Raw genomic sequence first — 19,905 nt, forward strand, 5'->3', positions numbered from 1 at the left:
ATTTAAGAATGACATTCTTTCATCTGCTCAGCCAACAAAATGCTAGAAAAGTGTGCTTGCTTTTCAAAAAAAGCAATGCTGATTAGTACTTGAATCAGGCACCGCTAAATAACATTCGGACCAGAGGCTTTATTGGGATACTTTGTAAAACATCACTGAAGAAGGCAATGGCAAACCACTTTGGTACTCCTAGCATGAAAATGACATGTCCATTAGGAAAGCAATAGGAGGCATGCTGAATTTAAAGAAGGCTTTATTATTTGTTTGCCAATGCAATTCACTTTGAACCAAATGGCAGCTAACAGAGACTAGTATTTTTCCATTCTGGCTTTACTTTGAAAACAGAAAAGGTGCCAAAATAGCAGGTTGTTAGTGCAATTCCCTTTTTCAAAAGTCTAGAAATCTTAAAGTTCTGAAGCACTGTAGTTTCAGATTTATTATGACTATATACAAAAAGAGGAACGGAGGTTAAAGACAATTTAACTGTGATTTATAAATTTTATTTTGCTTCTTATATAGCACAAAATATAATCACCTTTTTATGCTTTCTGATTTCTGCCCTTCCCAGTCATATTTGGATCATTGGTTTTTCAACAATCATTTGTCTTATAACAATTTTTAGTAAGCATAGGAATACAAACGAAATGTTCTATTATCCTATTTTTTTTCATTTTTATTTATTTTTGTGTCTTCAGGCTACTGTTAATTCCCAGTGATTGCCTGGACTACTTCAGATTTCTTACCAATATTTTCAGAAGTTTCTATGCTGTCAATATTACAGCTCAGGGTAAAATAAAACTCTCTTTTTCCCAGTTTCTAACCTGATGCCTTAACTACTCAACCAAACCAGCTCTCATTATGCTAGTTATTACATATTTTAAAAAGTGGTTCAACCAGAACATATAGACCAGTCAAAAATTTCTCAGTCATGAGTTGTGAGTGAAGCTACTTTGGTACTTTGTGTGAGAAACTAAGAGAAATGTAATTTTGATTTTGGGATTTGATAATTAGAATTATATGGGATTGTAGAAGTAATGTAAACTATTGTTAATTTTAGAGTTAGATGTATTTTTTATCTATATCTGTATCAAAAAAAGTAGAAAGTCATTCCTTTTCTTTTGTCTTGACATATCCTCTTTATGTTGCATTTTTCTCATGCATTTTGCCTTTCCTTTTTTCCTGTCTTCTTGCTTGTTTTACATTTTATTTGTGTTTTCCAAATTCAACAGAATATTTTCCAAAAAATTCTCAAATTCTCATTTACTAGGGGGAAAAAATATTATTCCTTGGGAACTTTAATGCCTGAAAGTTTCATGAAAGTTCATGAGCCCCTTGAATGAGAGTATATATGCTTTCTAATAAATAAGCCCAGCATACATCAGGACTGGGTATCATTCCTTGTTTAACCACCTTCCCCTCCTAACTGCCCTCTTCCTCTCCCTCTGATAACTCTTAGTTAGAAATGCAAAGTGAGGTGTTAGCACTTAGGTCCCTACAATCAAGGAATGAAATAAACGTGATCAAAAAGGTCAGGGAAAGTTTTATAACAGAACTCTCTGGCATTTAAATTAAGTGAAGCAGAGCCTTGGTGGAGCAGTGGGCTAATGCCTCCTTAAGTAACACCAGCTGCCTGCAATTAGTTTAGTTTCGCATCCCACCAGGCTCAAGGTTGACTCAGCCTTCCATCCTTCCGAGGTAGGTAAAATGAGGACCCAGATTGTTGGGGGCAATTAAGCTGACTTTGTAATAATGCCACTTGGGGGTGTGTGAAAGCCCTAATAAGCAGGCATATACATAGAATGAAGGCTACTGCTAAGCTTGTAAGCCGCCCTGAGTCTTCGGAGAAGGGCGGGATATAAATGGAATTAAAATAAAAATAAAATAAAAAATATCCATAGAGTGGACTTACAGAAGCATTCAGCTCTCTCTTCTTCCTGCCAATTCAGTATCTGTTTCTCATTACTGGGTAGCCACTCATGTCATTTACTGAGCTTTGGTAATCTCAGGTGAGGTGGATGCCTTCTAAAAGGATACTGAACAGATTTATGGTCAATTGGACTCTCAGTGATTAATTTGATGGCTAAAAATGCAGGCGGCATATCTTAAATCCCAACTATTAGGGAGAGACAGTCAAAGAAAATTACCGCCCTGCTCTTTAAGTCTGTGAGCTTCCAGAATGCATCTGGGTTGCTAGCAAGTGACACAGAACACTGAACTAAATAGATCATTGGCTGAATCTAGCAAGGCTCTTTTTGTTGTTATGTCCTCTCTACTTCCTCTTATTCCCAGTTGCCATCCATCTTCTATGGAGACTCAAGAAATAACCTAAAGTCACCAAGTATTCATTATTCTGAACCCTTTTCCTGTAAATGACAAGCAGAGGAGAAATTCTGTGAATCATTAGCATGAAATTAAATCCATCTAGGCGATGAACTGTAACATGCAAAATCCAGTTATAGGCAGTTATATAAAAGACCAACGTGATCTCTGATCTTTCTGTGCTCTGGACTTTTTCGTCTCCTAGTCTTATTATCTTACTCAAGGGGACTGTCATTAAGGAAGGAAGGAAGGAAAACTTTTGCTCATAATCAAGCCATAAGAATGATACCTGCTTTATAAAAATGGTACAACTATGACATGAGGTGGGTTGTAGCTTATTAATTCAGCTTAACTGGACAAACAAGAACTGGAAGTATCTATAGTAGTTTGTTACAATTGTACAATCCTTCATGTAAATAGTTTTTACGGATAATTGATCTATGCAAAATAGTGCTTGCTTGCTAAAGCAATCTGGACTGTGGGGACAATCTGATTCACTTCCCTGATAAATAATTTAGAAGCTTTAATTACTACAGGTTTGTTAGATTTTGCTGGCCAAGATTAAAACTGGAAGCAGAAGCCTATAGGCACACAAGGGTAAGTTTATTGCAAAAAAAACCCACCTAAACTGTTATTAATGAATTCCAGCAACTGCTAAGATCAAATGCCAGCCCTACTTACAGTAAAGTCAAGGTTCAAAATCTTATACCTATTTCTCCTGTTTCTTGTTATGATATCATCCAATCTGGTTATTTAGTGTTCATTTCTTCTCACTTAGAGCCATTTCTCAGATCTGTTCTGTAGAGAACATGGTTGAAGTGTTTTCAAGTTAACCTCCAGCCTTCATTGAAATAGAAACTTCAGCACATACCAAAACATCAGTCTCTCCTCTATCCATCCTGGAAGCTCTTTGATGAGGTTCGGGGAAAAAACTTCACTCTCTTCCTGAATAAGTGTTTTGGTACTTCCGTGCTATTAAGGTAAAGGTAAAGGTTCCCCCGCACATGTGTGCTAGTCGTTTCCAACTCTAGGGGCCGGTGCTCATCTCCGTTTCAAAGCCGAAGAGCCAGCGTTTGTCTGAGGACGTCTCCGTGGTCATGTGGCCAGCATGACTAGACACCAAAGGTGCACGGAACTCTGTTACCTTCCCACCATAGTGGTCCCTATTTTTCTACTTGCATTTTTACATGCTTTCAAACTGCTAGGTTGGCAGAAGCTGGGACGAGTAACAGGCGCTCACTTTGTTACGTGGCACTCGGGATTCAACCCGCCAAACTGCCGACCTTCTGATCGACAAGCTCAGCATCCTAACCCACTGAGCCACCACGTCCCTATTCTGTGCTATTAGTTTCCTCCTAATATAAGCCTCCACAGTTAGCCAAAATGGCACCAAAATGATGGAATGTATATCATGACATCCAAATACAAGCTGTACCTTTTTGTATTTTTATTCCAACATTTATTTGAAAGTACATAAATAAAGGACTTTTTTTATGCAACACACATTTTATAATTTGACTTCCCTGATCCCTCTTGATGAAGAAATGTTGCCAGAATCTCCCACACTGGACAGTCCGATGCAGGTTGCTTGAAGTCCTACAGCATACAACGGAGGAGCAAACCAAGAAATAGTTATTAATGAGCTATGGAGAGGGATTCTTTTCCCAAAATATCTCTTCCATGAAAGACCCCAACATTGTGGGAAAACTTCTTTCACAATGCTGGGCTGTCCCAATTACTTTCCAAGAAGCAGGAAAGGACATTGTTTTCCTTGCCAAAGTAAATGAGTATATTTTATAAACAAAATTGTTTTCAAATGGCATATATCCTCTGAGATAATTAAATCTCAATATTTTGATCACATTAGCCTTTCAAGGTAAGGTCAACAGAGTTTCATAATATGTGGCAATCTTGTTGGATTTCAGATATGTTTTTTTTTATGAAACAAGTACACATTCTCAGGAAGAAAGGAAAAATGTGTATTCATTACCAAGATTCTAATACAATTAAACTGTTTTTGTTATATGCATGTCTGGCTGACCTCATCTGATCATGGATGCTGAGCAAGATCAGGTCTCATTAGTTAAAATACCAGTTGTGTACATTAAACAAGTACCTTAAAAAACCTCAGAAAAGAACAAAGACAAATCACTTTCATACTGTTAGCAATAAAGCTACAGGTAGGATTAGATCTCATGATTAGCTAATGACATCCATCACTATTTGTTTTTTTCAGTAGTAATCAAGGAACAATAACGTAAGACTGCAGAAGTTTGGTTTGGTCTAGTGCTAAGACACCAGGCTACAAACCAGGAGACTGTGAATTCTAGTCCCACCTTAGACATGAAAGCTTGCTGGGTGACTTTGGAAGAGTTATTTTCAAGCCAACTCACCTCACAGAGCTGTGGGCAAAATAGGAAGAGGGAAGGATATTAGGCATGTTAGCTTCCTTGAGTTATTAATTAAAATAATAAAGGAGAGATTTTTAAAAAATCTTTTAAAAGTCATTGCCTGGAATGTCTATGGAGATTCTCAGTCATCCAGGTCATGGTTGTCCCAAAGATGCTTTTTTCACAAGGCAACTGGACTTTCTTGTTTTTTTCCTGAAGACGTTTCTCTGCTCATCCAAAAAGCTTCTTCAGCTCCATTACCTGAAATAGATGCAGTGTGAAACTCGGCATAGGTGGTCAACTCAGTGGAGAAATTAGATCATGACACCGAATATAAGATGTTCTAGATGAGTATAATTCTTTTGTAATGTAAGATGCCCAGCTTGAAGATGCTCTTAAATCTACAGCTGGTCCTTGAAGTAACAGTGGGGGTAGGAATGCCTTAGACCAGGGGTGTCAAACTGCTGGCCCGCAGGCCGGATGCATCACACCAAAACCACGCCCACCCCATTGCCAGCTATGGCAAAAAAGTTGAGATACGTCACGACACGTCACGTGATGTCGCAAGTTTGACACCCGTGCCTTAGACCAGGAATCTACAACCTTGGCAACTTTAAGACTTGTGGACTTCAACTCCCAGAAGGAATTCTGGGAATTGAAGTCCACAAGCTTTATTTTTTTTTACACATTTTATTGATTTTCTAATATTACATTCACATATTTGAAAAGCAACGTGGTGGCTGGGTAACAGTAATTCAATTTCATACAGATATCATTAGTACAGATTTCAAATTGCTACCATAAACCTTTCCTCTCTTTTTCCCTTCATATATACTGTCTATTTGTAGATTTAAAGATGAGTTTTATCCTATCAATCACATAGAAAATAACTTTCTTATATATATCCATAGTTTTTAGTTTACACATATTCTAATTGTTTTAACATACAATCTTTTAGACAATCAATGACCTAATAGATTTTTCAATTTTAATTTCCACTAACATTTAGATTTAACGTTTGATATTTATCATTACCAAGATTTTTAGTATACTCCCAATTCATCTATCACCATTCCTCACAAAATGTAATATTCAAGATACACATCCCATTTAGTTAACTTCTCACTCTCTATGTCAACAAATTAAGGATACAATATGATATCCTTCCTTTTTTACTAATTTTCAGTTGTTTTTTTTAAGTAGTAATCAAAATTTCTTTTTATTTCAATATTTAATACTTCCTCTCTTACTCTTTGTATCTGCTATCTCTTGCTTAAACTGATAATTTTTGTTTTTAACATTCTATATAGACCTATTTATTACTTTCAACAATAGGTTTTCAGCTTGCTTACATTATTCACCTTTACATGACCTTTATGCACAAATCAATATTCAAATTAGCTATTAATATTTATACTGCTAAATTTTAATGACCAAAAAGTTTTCTTTATCTCAGTTCATAACAATGTCTTATGTTCAACATACACATCTTATCTATTTAAGTACATTCTGTTTCAGATTTCAATAAAGTGGTCGAAACTCCATTCTTCTTGAGTCTTATTCTGGCTTTTTTTCCTTTGCCAAATCATCTTCCATGTCCTTGTTTTTGGGTCATTGAACCAATCTCCTTGTAATATCATGTATATTAATTGATATTGGCAAAACCATCCGATCACCATTTTTTTGAGAGGACTTGTAGGTCTAGTGGGTCGTCTCTTTATTCTTCCATGTCGACGTAGTTGTTCTGAATTGTTTGTCTTCTCATCCAACTGTTCTTTTTCTAGATCCTCTAGTTCCTTCTGAGTTGTATAAGAAACCTTTTCCTTTTTCCAAGTTGTCAATGTCTTTTCAAAAATCAATATTTGTTTAATAGTAGATTCTTCTGTCATCGTACTTGAATGTTTAATTTTTTTCAATTGTATTTTGTATAAATGATTCTTTAGTTGTGGTCAAAGTTTGGGCTTTCATATCTGGGCAGTGTTCTTGTTCCTTCACATAGCCTCTTAGTATTTCATTGGTTGTGGTAAGAATTTGGATTAGTGTTTTCAACATAGTGAGAGTTTGTTGATCTTCATCCATAATTAAATTTTGTTCCTGGTCTTCTTCCGTATTGGTATTTTAAGCTAAAGGCTTTACACTTAAAAATCCAAAAGAAAGATTTTTTCCCCTAAGTAGGGAACACAAAGCCTTTCACAGCTGTTGTTTCTAAGTTCTCAAGGTTATGTATCTTATCTATTTCTCTGGGCAATCAGCCAGGCCCCTTTTAAAGTTTCCCTTTGAGTCCCAAAGTTGTCTTAATCTTTTCAGTTTTTCTTTTCTTTTTTTCATAAGAAAGAATCCAGATTTCCAACAGAAGTAGACAATGAAAAATAGGAAATAAAAATATTTCAATCCACATGCTTTGAGAAATAAAGTTCCAATTGGGATTCAGTTACTTTTTCAATGTTTAAAACGCCCCTGGGTATTTAGTCACAGCTCTTTCTGGAGGGAGGGCAAAAGTCCCCCTTCCCTCACCACAGGGGGGAAAATGCTTAGCAGCTTAAGGAGGTACAGAAAGCAATTAGGATGTAAAAGAGATAGATCTCACCCAGTCTCTTTCACACTGCTTTAAGAGTTGCCTGGTGGAAAATGTGACTTCATCTGTTCACAGCCTAGAGAGGAGCCATAATGGCTGGTCCTTTCATCCACCGGTTTGGAGGGATTGCCAGGTCTAATGGGAGAGTTGCAGCTCTCCTGAGCTCCAGCAAGCGCCCCTCCTTGCTGGTCGCCTCTTCGGGGCGACTTTCACCCCTTTTCATGCCCACCCCCCCAGTGATGCGAAACTGGACGTGGGAGAGAGAACAAGTCTCCCAACTGTCCATAGCAGCTGCATGACAAACCAGAAGTCCACAAGCTTTAAAGTTGCCAAGGTTGGAGACCCTTGCCTTAAATCAAATTGGCTGATGCACCATCCCTGGCTTTTCCTGGTAAAGATATACCTACACAAATGCATGCTTGGATAAACTTTTTCCTAGAGTAGGAAAGATATTGTGCACTGAGGCTGCCCTTGAAAAGTGTGTGGATTGTGCAAACCTAGACTAGTGCCCTCTTTATTATGCTTCAGACAGTGAGGTAAGTATCATCAAGGCATGCAATTCATTTGTAATAAAGAAGTTACAATTGCATAAGTTCTATTTCTTTTGTTAATTTATTTTAGTTCTGTGCATAACCAAGTCCCAAGGATCTCATTTATCAATAATGATATCATCAGCATTTATCTTGTATCAGTGACTGATTCCTCATAAATCCATTGAAGAAGAAGAACACTTCTGATAGTTCTGATATTGTAACTCTTTTTTTTTAAAGTATTTTATTAATTTTCTGTCATTAAAATTCATTTGTGCTTAATGAACAAGGTGCTGTCTGGGTTAGTTTTTGCTTAGTCATATTCTCTATCTCATTTTTCTAACCATTGATAAAATAAATTCCATGTTTGGAAGTATTCTGTATCTTCTTTAATTCTCAATGTGAGTCTATCCATTTCCACACAGTCCAGTATTTTCTTAGTTATCGCTTCCTCCGATTGTGTTATCTCATTTTTCCAGTGCTGCACAAAAACAATCCTCACTGCAGTTAATACAGGTAATGTTAAATATACATTTTGTTTATCAAAAATTTTTTGGCGATTATGCCTAGAAAAAAAACAGTTCAGGTTTAAAATCTACATGTTTCCCTAACACCTTTTCTAACCAAGTATGTATTTTGGTCCAATTTTTTTTTTTTTTTTTGCTTTAACTCATGTCCACCATAAGTTATACTACGTACTGGGATTTTGATTGCATTTCCAACATTTGCTTGACATATCTTTAAACATTTTTGCTAATCTAACAGGTGGAAAATGCCATCTATAAAACATTTTATATAAGTTTTTTTTTTTATTTGAAGTAGTCATTGTCGGCTTAGAATTTCTTTCCCAAAGATTTTGCCATTTTTCTAATTCTATGTTATATCCAAAAAAAATTGCCCACATAATAATGATTGTTTCTTTCACTTGTTCAATTGTTATACAATTTTTAATTATTTTTTCATCAGAAACCAACAACACCTGATCAAATGTTGCCTGATCTTTATAAAAGCCATATGTTTTAACATCTTTGTCTTATCTCAATTGGATTTGCAATCGGGGCCACCATGGTAAGTCAATGCCCTGGTCTTTTAGCTCTTGTTTAGATTTTAATTTCCCATCTGTATTCGAAATATCCTTATATATTAAGATTTTTTCAGATTTAACTAGATTTGGGTGAGCAAAACCTTCCATCGTTGATAGCCATCCTGGGATTTTCATATAGATTTTATGTTTTATCTTTTCCCATACCAATAGTAATGCATTTCTTATATAATGATTTTGGAAACGTCTATGGGTTTTATTCTTTTCATACTATAAAAAAGCATGCCACCCAAGTTGCAGGTCATCTCCTTCTAAATACAGTATTACAGTCTTTTGTTTCTGAGAGTTATCCATTCACACAATATGGTAAACCAAATTCTCCATTTTCTTTGGTTTCTTGTAACATTTTTAGTTTAATTCTGTCTTTCCTTCCTTGCCAAATAAATTTCAAGATCAATCTATTCAAATCATCAACAAACTTTTTCCCCTATTTTTACAAGTTCTGTTTGAAATAATAAAAGATGTTTTGGTAAAATATTCATTTTCACAGTAGCTATTCTTCCTAGTAATGATAATTGTAGGTTCTTTCATTTTTCGAAGTCAATTTTTATTTGACTTAGTAATTTTATGTAGTTATCTTCTTTTATCGTTGCACATCTTGCTGTTAAATATATTCACAAATATTTAACTTTCTTAACTATTTGTAAGTCTGTTTTTTCTGACAGTTTTGTTTTTTGCTTGTCTACACTCAAGCTGCCTTTGAGACATTTGATAAACGAGTTTTATTCCATTTTACAACCTTTCTTCCCATAGTAGTTAAGTGAATTGTCACAGCTGGTCTGAAGGTTGCAAAAGGTGATCACATGACCCCAGGACACTGCAACCATCATAAATATGAACCAGTTGCCAAACATCCGAATTGTGATCATGTGACTACGGGGATGGTGCAACAGTCGTAAGTGTGAAAAATGGTCATAAGTTGCCTTTTTTTCAGCGCTGTAACTTTGAACAGTCACTAAACAAACTGTTGTAAGATGAGGACTACCTATATTGTAAATACATGCCGGTTGCCAAGCGCCTGAATTTTGACCATGTGACCATGGTGACAATTGTAAGTGTGAGGACTGGTTGAAAGTCCCTTTTTCACTTCCAAACACTGTCTTATTAATTAAGTGAGCAAGTCATTCTTAATTGCTTTGAAATTATTAAGATATTATTCATTCATTCCATAAGATTATTATGAAAGGTTATTATAAGATAATGGATCAGGTTGAACAGTGATAATGTTGTAAAAGTGTGAAAGCTGGGTACAGAAAGAGAACGAGAGAATGAAGGCAACTTCAACTTAGACAAGGCTGTATCAAAAACAGCTTAAAAGATTTAGATACGGGTCCATGTTTTAGTATAGTTTTTATGCTTTTTAATATATTTATTAACTATTTTTACCATTGCTATACATCACCCAGAGTTGCTGTTTGTGAGATGGACAGCTACATTAAATTGGTTTAATAAATAAATATTTTCTCCTGTGGTTTATAAGATGAAAGAATGTCCTCTGAAATGGTAGTTGACATTTTTGGTTTCTCGTTGGAACAGGTTACTACAGGTGGTAAATAGAAAGTGGGGAAATGACCATACATTTGTAATAGGTTTTTCTTTTATATGGATAACTTCTTTCAGCAGATTCTCAAAAAGCAGACAATGAAAGTTTAGCAGGACAGAGGATCAGCCAAACAAATTTCACATTCACATACTGACAGGCATTTTAATTAATTATATTTGGAATTTTTAATTTATCTTTAGTTTTTAATTTTAATTTATTGCACAGATGATTTTAATTTTATTTTTATCTTGATTTCTGTACTTATTATATGTTTTGTTGTTAGCCTCCCTGAGTCCTTCGGGAGATAGGGCGGGATATAAATCCCATCAATAAATAAATAAATAAATAAATATATCAGTGTTAACAGAAGATCATGATAAGATGCTGGAAAAAGCCCCATTCAGATATTTTCTAGTGACTAGACCAAACCCCTGCTCAAGCAAGAAACCCTATACCATTTCAGACAAATGGTTGTCCAATCCCTTCTTGAAGATTTCCGGTGTTGGAGCACCCTTTTTTGGAGGCAAGTCATTCCACTGATTTATATTCAGAGGATCTGCTTGATGAATGCCATTTCTAAATCACTACAATGAACTCTATATGAAGCCATCCTTGAAAATAATGAAAATGCAGCTTCGTGCACTCATGTTCCTTTGATTGCATTATTCACAAACTATATTCCATCACTTTTAAAGAATACTGTACTATCTTCCAGTATGAATCTGATCCAAGTTCAACATGGTTGTGAGAATGTTTAATATCTGAATGGTTTGAAATGTCAGTAATTGAGACAGTACCTCGCTCTTGAACCTAGGTATACACATGAGTGCAAGAAAGGCAAGCAATGAAACATGCAACATAACACCATGGTCTAAACTCCATTCCTTAAATATCTGCATGCAACATTCATTTTTTTGTTCTTTCCTCTATAATAAATATCTATTCTCCTTAATATAATGTTAACAAAATCTAGTTAATATAGTAAGGATAAATAAATACCGTTGCATTCTAGATTAATGAAAGGAAAGGAAAGGAAAGGAATCAGCCTAATTCATATTTATTGTCATATAAGTGAACTAACGTCTTTGTCAGAGTGAACAAATGGAGTGTATTGTTCCTTTTACTATTATTTAGGAACCTTGAGAGTGCGTATAACAGATGAATTCAAAGGTGTTAAAAGATAAATTAAGTTATACAAACTATTCATAAAAATGTGTCAAGTAAAATCCCAATGCTACTTAAGAGTTACAGAATATATATTCATTTATATTCACTATTAATACTATTTTATGTGCTAAAATAGAATGGTTAAGAAGAAAAGAAGAAAATTGTATTAATCACCTTGTGTAATAACAATAAGCACTTAGATTTATAAAACCTCTTCACAGCACTTTACAGCCCTCTCTAAGTGCCCTCAACAATCTGGGTCCTCATTTTATCGACCTCAGAAGGATGGAAGATTGAGTCAACATTGAGCTGGTCAGGATCAAACTCCTGGCAGTCGGCAGAATTAGCCTGCAATACTGCATTCATACCACTGTGCCACCATGTCTCTTTGTTTTATGACCATGGTAATATGTTTTATGAACTAAAAACATGACATTCTTTTGTAATCCATCATTTTTTACTATTTTTAAATTTCACTTTATTTATTTATTTATTTATTTTATTTTAATTCCATTTATATCCCGCCCTTCTCTGAAGACTCAGGGCGGCTTACAAGCTTAGCAGTAGCCTTCATTCTATGTATATGCCTGCTTATTAGGGCTTTCATACACCCCCCAAGCGGCATTATTACAAAGTCAGCTTAATTGCCCCCAACAATCTGGGTCCTCATTTTACCTACCTCAGAAGGATGGAAGGCTGAGTCAACCTTGAGCCTGGTGGGATGTGAACCTGCACTAATTGCAGGCAGCTGGTGTTACTTAAGGAGGCATTAGCCCACTGCTCCACCAAGGCTCTTTAAATATAACTTTAGATGCAAGTTATATTTTCTTTGCCCTGTTTTGAAAAAAGACTAATCCAAATGCTGGCAGACAACATGTAGCAACAGTCCCTTACTACAAATCAGGTGTTGATTTCTCTTTCTAGTATTGTGTCATAATTATTTTAACCCATGGCCATGTTTGAGAAAATACTAATTTTGATATTTTGATAAATTCCAAATACTGATATATGGCTGAGAAAGGACATGCGTGTCTTTGCGACTATAGCAATAATAGGACAAGACTAAGCCAAATGGAATAATTTTCTAACACCTGAATTACAGGATGATTACAATAATTTAAATATTTATTACCTATTTTAAAACTTATTTTAAAATTGTTTATTAATGCAACATCAAGCTCATTATACCCAGAGTCACAGAACTAGCTAAGAACAATTTCATTGAAATCACATAAAGAAAGGTTACTGGATTAGAAACCATAGCTAACTCTTCTAAATATTGTAACAATTCCGGAACTGAAGAGCAGTATCTACAATGGATCAAATAACCAATGTTTGAGTATATTGGCAAGACGTACTCTGATTTTTGTGATTTATCTCAAACCTACAAGAATGAGGGGAGGTGATGGAAGAGAAGGGAAGGGAAGGAGAGATTTTTTTTAAGGGTTTTATTGGTTTTTATAAGGATGGGAAGGAGAAAGGAGGGGTGGGGATTGGGATTAGGATACAGGGAAGTTTGGGATAGGGATTGGGGTTTCCCCCGATAACATTCAGTGTTTGGCAAACAGCATATTGTCTGGGTACGTATGCCAGCTTCCCAAGTAAAGTCAATAAAGAAGCTAGCACAAATTTGGAAGTTGCTTGTGGTGCTTTTTTGCTTGCCTGGGTTCATTCTGTTTCTCTGTCTAAGTAAGGAAATATCTCTAAAAGGATGACTCAGTGGGTCATGGGTTGTCTTCTAGCTTGCTAAATATATCACTGCACAATAATAAGAATGAACACATAGGATAAAAAAATTGTAGATCTATTTATTTATATCATCTAGTTATTTATCATCTTTTTTCTATTCATCATCAACCATTTACGTATCATATCCATCTATTGATCTGTCTATCGATCTATCGTTCTGTCATCTGTCTCTAATGTATATCTTTTTGTAGTTAAAGCCAACAAAGGTGTTCAAAAATTAAAAGATCGATAATAGCACTAAGACAAACAAAAAACTATAAAACCATAACTATTGAGAAAGCCAAACAAACTGTGTAACTTGACTCTCACAGCAGCCCTTCTAAATTTTTGCAGTCTACTTCATGAGACCCTATTAAACCTGTTCTAATATTTCATACTGTTTAGTTGTTAAAGAAAAAAACATGTTTAGCGGGTTCATACTCAGTAGATAAAAGACATTCTACTGAAAGCCTACATAACATTAAATGTTTATTCAGCTACTGTTTTCCAACTCAGTGATCAGTTGGTTATCTGCTACGGGTAATAAACCTTTTAAGGAAAATTTACTCTTATCTAAATGCATTAACCTTTCCTAGGTTGAGAAAAGATATTTTTAGTGCGGTGTTTTCCCTTGTTTACTTTTGTGAAGTAGGTCTTCCCTAATCCCAGGAAGTGAATTTTTATCTGCTCTCATAGCTGAAGCAACAGTCTCCCCATAATGCAGGGTATATCCTAGGTATCTAGTCCCTGAAGGAGAATCTGAGATCATTTTTCATCAAACTGTTCTCCAGCTTGGCTAAATACAGTGCCCAAGAATTTTAGCATTAATGTGTTTATGAAGTAAAATTACAACCTGTAACATGGACAGGACAATTGAAGCAGAAGAAGATAAATTAAAAGGGCTTGAGTGCAGAGTAACAAAAGTCTCGTAGGCCAGAACACTGGGGTTTAAAAATATTCTGAGTACAAACAAAATCCATGAAGAATTAGCAGAATGCATATGCCCAGATAATTAGTGCTGCAAAGAGTTACAGCCACAATAAAAATCCACAACTGGAGTCTGTTTGCAACTCCATTGTGGCACATATAACTTATAAATTGTCAGAATCCATTTATATCATATTCATAAATGTATGTTTAAAACAGTATTCCATGGATTCTGCCATCCCCCGAGAAGGAGGGAATGAATGTGTATTGAGCCTGTATTAGGCATTTCAAAGGAAAAGAGAAGCCTTTGAACTGGGGGAAGAAAGGGGGGGTTAGGGTAGGAGCATCTGGCTTGTGTCACGGAAGAGAGCAATAAACATAAAAGGTCCTAAGTTCCTTTTTCCCACGAGAGGGATGATACGAGGTAAATGACGGGGGACTGACCAAATGGGGTTAAGGGGGGTTGAACCAGGAACGCTTTATAAGGGTTTAGTTTGAAGAACAATATTAAGTCCTGTCTTGTATTCCTACAACCAAGCATGTCATAGTAAAGATTACTTTTGGACTAAGATTTGGCTTCCTAAGATGTGGTTTGGGGTGGGTCCTGACATAAATCAACTGTTTCATGGCAGGAGACTTTTTCTATAGCCCAGCTAGGGGTGAATCTTGTCACTGAAGCCCAAACTGACATGGGTTAAATAGCCATCCAGAAGTGATGAGCCAGTAATAAATAAGTTCAGCTTTATATCTTGCAATGCATAGCCATGGACTGGCACTGTTTTTGCCATCTTCATTCTCCTCTTCCTATTTTTAAATTTTAATTTACTAGGGTGAGGGATACATACTATCAGCGCCTAATAACTGAAAATTGTACGTTTATTTTTTTTTAACTTGAAAACCATTTTTTAAAATCTTCTTAAAAATAAAATGTTCTTTCTTACCAAAGTCTGGAATATCAGCAGTGCGAAAAAGTACATTTCATTTTATTTCTATAGCTGTAAAGATGACATTATTTAAATGAGTGTAAAATGTAAAATATTAGGAGAGAAGAAGCAGTTGCGAAGTAGAAAATAAGAAAGCAGGGGAAAGAATATTAAAATATAATAATAATATAATATTATAATATAATAATATAATATAATATAATATAATATAATATAATATAATATAATATAATATAATATAATATAATATAATATAATATAATATAATATAATATAATATAATATAATATAATATAATATAATATAATATAATATAATATAATATAATTAATATAATAATAATATAATAATAATATAATATAATATAATATAATATAATATAATATAATATAATATAATATAATAATAATATAATAATATATACTTAATGCATTTTAAAAATAAGAAAGGGCCACATAGAACTATGAAGATAAGAGTAAAAAGTTACTAAGTGTATCAATGAATCATAAATTTCAATCATAGTAGATGGAAATTCAAGTTTGTCCTCTCTTGGAAAAGCCTTTACAAAAGTGATTGGATCTGATTTATATAAAGAACAAAAAAAAAGATGCCATTTAGCTACTCAAGCACTCAAGGTGGTGAACAAATTTATATTGTAAAGTGATACCTGAATCTGCTCTGGAAAGATGGACATTATTGAATCAATTGTGTCTTCTGGTGACTACTTTTACACATCCATCATTTTCTTGGCAACATACATGAATTGTTCACCAATGCAGGTTTTCAATATATTCTCTGAAATTCTCTGCTGATCTCTGAGCTAAGTACTAATTAAGCCTGACTTTGCTTAGCTTTTATGCCCAGACAACATCAGCTAGGTACTGCCATCTGCTGCAATTAAACATGTCTACGAAATAGCAATTCAGTTGTTTTAAACTGTAGATCATCTTGCATGGATTGATAGAAGAGCATTTGTGTAAGTTATGGGAAGTAAATACATGAATAAAACATTTGGAGATGTGTGCACATCTGAGTCAGCTTTCAGAGGTACTTGACTGAACAAAATGTACTTTGGTACAAACTGAAATATTTGTACTTACTGGGCTAGCGTCAGAAAACAAGCAGCGATTAGGCATTATGGTGATTTATTTATCAAGCAGTAGTAAAACCACTTGAAACAACTTTTTGAATTGCTGTGTTAATTGCAAAGTTCAGAATGTCTTGTTTTCTGTGATGGCTACAATCCATTTTATGGCATAATGTTATAGTTTTCTCTTGTGGTAGACCTATTTCTCGAATGACATCATTAGAGGCTGAAAATAGTAAGTAAAGAAATGTAATCTTTCACTTTAAAACTTAAACATTTTTAGAAGATTCAGATGTGGTGCTAAAGAAAGCACAAAACAAAGAAACTTTACAGTAATGCAATAGCCTTAAGCCAAAAACAAGTAGACTTGTTTCTATCAACAGAGAAAAAAGTTTAGAAACCAGGATGAACTACAGATGTACCAACCTGGCTATCAACAATGCCAGGGGATATGGTTAAAAACAAACTCCAAAATAAAATATCAGATGGGGAAAAAATGGTAAATGAGTGAAGACCGTTAAAAAATAAACAATAAAAAGCTCAGCTTGATCCCATGAACATGGTTGCTATGACTTTATAATAAATTACACATTATAATGTTCCTTGTGACTACTTGAGATTTATGTGACTTTTTCAGGGTGAATTTAAATAGTACACAATTTGGGGGGGGAGTGATGTGACATCTTTATATCAGAACAGGCAAATGAGAACTGAGCTTTCTCTTTGTATCCACTTTTCACTCAAGTTCTTTGAAATCATTTCCCCCATCTAGCACCAATTCCAGAAACAGTGGGGAGAAAATTGCTGGCTTTTCACAGGAGACTGTACAGCTAGAAAGTGAATAGGTCTTCACACCTCAGTCTTCTATCACTACAAATCTCAAACTCTTATTGTCTGCTTGATGGGATAATAGGACAGACATGAAAAAACATTTCTTAAAAGTTCCATTTCTGCTGAAATCCATCTTCCCCAGTTTTCCTTCTGCAAAAGACACTTCAAATTGTTCTCTTTTTGAAGGAATGTTGAGATTTAGTTTGAAGGAAATGGCTTTTGAGCTTATACTATGGAGAAGAAAATGAACTGAGTTTTACTGTGGTTGGCAAATTAAGCATGTCACAATCATGATCGATTAATTGATGAGCCTGGTCTGTCTTGGTGTATTGCAACTCATACAGGCTGGACCTTATTTTTAGAAGTTTCAGTAAAGTAGCAATAGTTTTGTGTCTTATGTATGATCAGCCACAATAGTCAATTTGTAGAGAATACTGCTTTTTTCCTTCCTATTTCAGTTTCCTACTATTGTACTAACATTTTGTTTTCTGTCCTTTCTGATTTTATTTATTTATATAAAACACATACACACATGTATAAACAGATGACCGGTCTTGGAATTGAATTGAAGGTATAGTAATTTAAAAAACAGCAAACTTCAGAAAACACAGTTGCACCCCGGCAAGTGATGAAATATGTCTGACAAATGGTGACGCAAACTCTTACGAGAGACGTCTCATCCACACTAAAATAAACATCAGAGTATTTAGATACATATAAACACATACACATGCCCACAATATGCAGCAATTTTAATATCTGAATTTGAAAAAAATATGTTTAAAATGACTTATTATTCATCAATTATATTTGTTTGCCACCCGTCTCACTGCAAGGTGATTCTTGATCTGTTGTCCATCGTGTAGATAGGTATGTTTAAAATTTAAAATAAACATTTAGCACAGCATTACTGCAAACCTATTTTGCAATTAATGTATGAATGACTAGTAAAAGTTTCCTGGCTCTGCATTCTTCAGTTAATTGCCACGGGGAGACAAAATGCAGTAACACTTTCCACTGAATGTGTTCAGAAGAGGAAATATAGATAAATAGAGCCTGCAAATAGATGAAGATATGGTTAACTGAAAAAAGAGACCACTACAAAAGGATCAGGCCTAAAACCTCCACCCAGAGGAATTGTAGAGATGAACACAAACATCCTGAGGGTAAATGAAAATAAAGTTAAAAAAATGGGGGGAAAAATGGAAGCCTATTTCAACATAGTTTTACATGAATTCATCTTCCCTTTGGCCATTCCTTAGGAGTCATCAGCCCCATTACATAGCTACAAATAATTCATTTTTTATCATCTTAACAATCAATCAGCCTTCAGTTCACTGAACAAATTTTTAATCTTTCATAATCAGCACTCTTGCTTTATAATAGACTCATTATACCAGATTTTTAGCGGCTTAGATTAGGATGCAGCAACTGATAATCATGTGTTTAGCATGAACGAAGGGTTGGTTTTTAATGTAAATTCTGTGCAATGCAACAAAACTTGAACTGGAAGACCGACACTTTCATTTTTTTTAACGCATGGCAGAGACTGAGTGACATGACAATTTAATTTAATAATTTAATTTAATAATTTGATTTCTATACCGCCCTTCTCCCGAAGGACTCAGGTACAACTATGTACCATTTCCTAATTTGTCATACTTTTCCTATGAAAATTCCTTCCCCAAATGTAGAAGGTCTCATTCTGAATCTGATAAACACAGAGCAGCTGCTGTTTACAATGCTTTAAAGAGATTATCTCCAATTGATCTTCTTTCTCCACATAAACACTGCTGGGGGTAAACTTGGCAATGCCACTGGAGAATAATAATGTAAAACAAACATCACAATCATACAATGAATCCATTAAAAAGAACGTTGATTGTATCCTTATTTAGTGATAAGCAACCATTTTTTTATAATGAAAAAGAATTTAGCATTAAACAGGGAGGTATTGATTAGTCATGCAAATTGCCCATGATGGAATTGCTTCCTTTGTCAATAATTCTGCCTACTAAAACAAACCTCTATGTAGAAAGGAAAGCAGGAGAGACAGCACAGGAAATGTGATCTTTGGCAACTTTCCAACTCATTCCCCCAAGTACTTACACTTAACTAATAATGGCTTTGAGATGTTGCCTTGTTTTATTCTCCTGAAACTGGAATGAAATTCAATGGTGCCATCTTTAATGGATGGTGGTCTTCCTGGAGCATCAGACTTGTAGTCCCAGTTTAAGTGTAATGTTTTAATCACCAATTGACAGGCTACCTTCTGGATTTCCACCATCAGTGTTCATTTCTGTGGGATGGGCAACATGAGGCCCATCCTGGATATCCTATCTGAATTAATAGAGATTCTTGTTGAGCTGTTCTGTTTGCTTAAATTTCTGGAACTAAAGTGTTATCAAGAAAAACAGTCTTGTTTCCAATGCCTCATTTGTTTAAAGATGTCAAGCTTAATAAATTTGAATTTTACATCTACCTTTGTCTGTTTACCACCCTCACTTAGTTGGATTATGAATTATGTAACATTTTGCTCAAATGCTCCTCTCAATATGAAAATCAAAATTAGAAGCAGGCATGCACATACTACATAAAATATACGCCAGCTGATTGGACGCAGATGTACTAGAGACTATCGTTTATTAGCACTTTCATTTTCACACACAGGAAACTCTAGTTGATCCTATGAAGGTTTGTGAAGGAAAAAAAAGCTGTATTTTAATTCCTTATACTTCATAAAAAACTGAGTTAGAAAAGAG

This window comes from Vipera ursinii, assembly GCF_947247035.1.
Source record: "Vipera ursinii genome assembly, chromosome: 3".
Lineage (NCBI taxonomy): Eukaryota > Metazoa > Chordata > Lepidosauria > Squamata > Viperidae > Vipera > Vipera ursinii.